The sequence below is a fragment of the Pteropus alecto genome, unplaced genomic scaffold (genome assembly GCF_000325575.1).
Source record: "Pteropus alecto unplaced genomic scaffold, ASM32557v1 scaffold320, whole genome shotgun sequence".
In the NCBI taxonomy this organism is placed as follows: domain Eukaryota; kingdom Metazoa; phylum Chordata; class Mammalia; order Chiroptera; family Pteropodidae; genus Pteropus; species Pteropus alecto.
In genome coordinates, this window is record NW_006429963.1 from 1770284 (window position 1) to 1772225 (window position 1942).

At 52.5% G+C, this 1942-nt stretch overlaps 1 non-coding gene across 1 annotated transcript; it reads right to left on the minus strand.

Moving 5' to 3' along the window:
• Positions 1–451: 451 nt before the first annotated feature.
• Positions 452–570, minus strand: LOC112477643. Its single transcript, XR_003045545.1, has one exon. It is a non-coding gene; the product is annotated as a 5S ribosomal RNA (ribosomal RNA).
• Between the last annotated feature and the right edge of the window lie 1372 nt (positions 571–1942).

A 1942-nucleotide genomic window follows, 5' to 3' on the forward strand; every position in this document is an offset into this window, starting at 1 on the left:
AGTTGTCTCCAAACTCCATTTTTTTTTTAAACCGTGTTTTCAGTGACACGAAGAACCCACTGGCCCACTTACCTGTCACATTCACCTGTTGACCTTCTTTAAGACGGCTAAATGGGTAGAAGAGCTGGGGTGTTATTTCTGGTTCCTCGAATGAGGCCACGCTTGTGAAGCGTCAAGGGGTGAGTCACCCTTCTGAACCCTTCCTTCCTCTTTGACCTTATTACAACATTGGATTGGCCCTAAGATATAGGAAGAAGTTTTAGCTCATAAGGCAAACCAGCCAATGACAAAGATTCTAAGAGACAATATTTGGTGATGCTGAAAGGCAATCCCTTTGGCCATAATGTCTGAGAGAACGTATCTTATTTTATTTTATTTTTTTAGGCGAGGCAACTCTTGGTTGACCTCATAGATTGCAAGGACCTGGTCAGCTACAATCCCTTATATGTTACGCCTACAGCACCTGGTCTTCCTAGGCGGTCTCCCATCCAAGTACTAACCAGGCCTGACCCTGCTTAGCTTCCGAGATCAGATGGGATCGGGCTCGTTCGGGATGGCATGGCCGTAGACGAGGGAACATATCTATTAACACCGTGGTTCCTGGCTGGTGCCAGACCAGCAGGTCTGTGATCACCGCCTGTCTGTCCCCTGTCCCGCCTCCCCACCCTGCGGGCAGGAGGGATGAGGAAAGCCAGTGAGAAGCCCCCTCTAGCCGCCCTGCCCCCATGCGCTCTCAGCCCGCCTTCTCTGAGCCGGGGCCATGGGGACACTGGCAGGCTCAGGAGGGCCTGACACACACAGAGGAGCTGGTGGCAGAGTCCGGCCCAGGGTCTCAGCTCCGGCCTCGCAGAGCAGAGCGCGACCTCCCCCGAGCCCACCTGTGGAGCGCACGGTAGCTAGACGAGCTGGGGCGCGGGCAGGGACCGGAGCCCACCAGGGGCTCACGGTCCACGGTGCAGGCGTTGACCGTGGTGTCCTCCCTTTCACGGGCTCCAGCGGGCGGTCATTTTATTGACATGCTCCCCGGGGGGCTGAACAAAGGGGCAGGGGAACTTAGTCCGAGTGCCCAGTAAGGAGGGTCATGCGACAGGCACAGGGACAGGGGCTGACACTTGTAGCTATCACCTTCTGTTTATGGTGCATGTTGACCACTTACCTGATGCTGGCAGCCAAGAGCGAAGGTGTCCCACAGACTGCTGAGTTGTGCCCAGTCCACGCGGCCTCCGACAACGTCTCTTACCTGGTCGTAAACAACTTCCAATATCGAAATGGAGGCAAAAGCCACTTCCTCCCCTCACAGACCGAGTTTCCTGCTCCAGGTAGCATCCAGAGAGTGTGTTTGTACAGTGTACATTTTAAGTGACGTCTGGGACGCGCTAACGGTGATGAGACTTATTGGTCTTAGAAAATCTTAACGATCAGTTCCGTAGGAGGTTGAACTTAATGCTAGAATGACGTCTTTCTCCAGCAAGGTACATAGAATCAAGGAGTATTTGGAGCCACCAGACAAATGGGGGACGTCTTCCTACAGCTTCATGTCACAGAAAACTGACAGAAATAAACCTTTTTTTTTTTTGACAGTAAGACAAACATGGTATTACGGAGTAGAATGGAAAACTCCACGTGGACTTTGGCATAGAACAGACTTTTAAACTTTCGCTCTTGGTTCTGGTGTCATGTCACCAGGTTCTCTGGGCCTGGGGGTTCCGCCCTCCGCAGGGGACACAGTGCAGCTGGGAGCACGTCCCTTATGCAAACGCTGGAGAGCTGTCACATTCGGTGATGTCTCTCCGTCCAAGCAGCCGTGCGAGAGGCGACTTAATAGTGAACAGTCTGTATTTAAAAATCTCATGGGTTCGGCACCTCGAGTGGTATGGGCAGAAAGAAGAAACAGCTAAGGACATTTTCAAGTGATCTCTTGAACGGATTTGCCTCCCGAGAT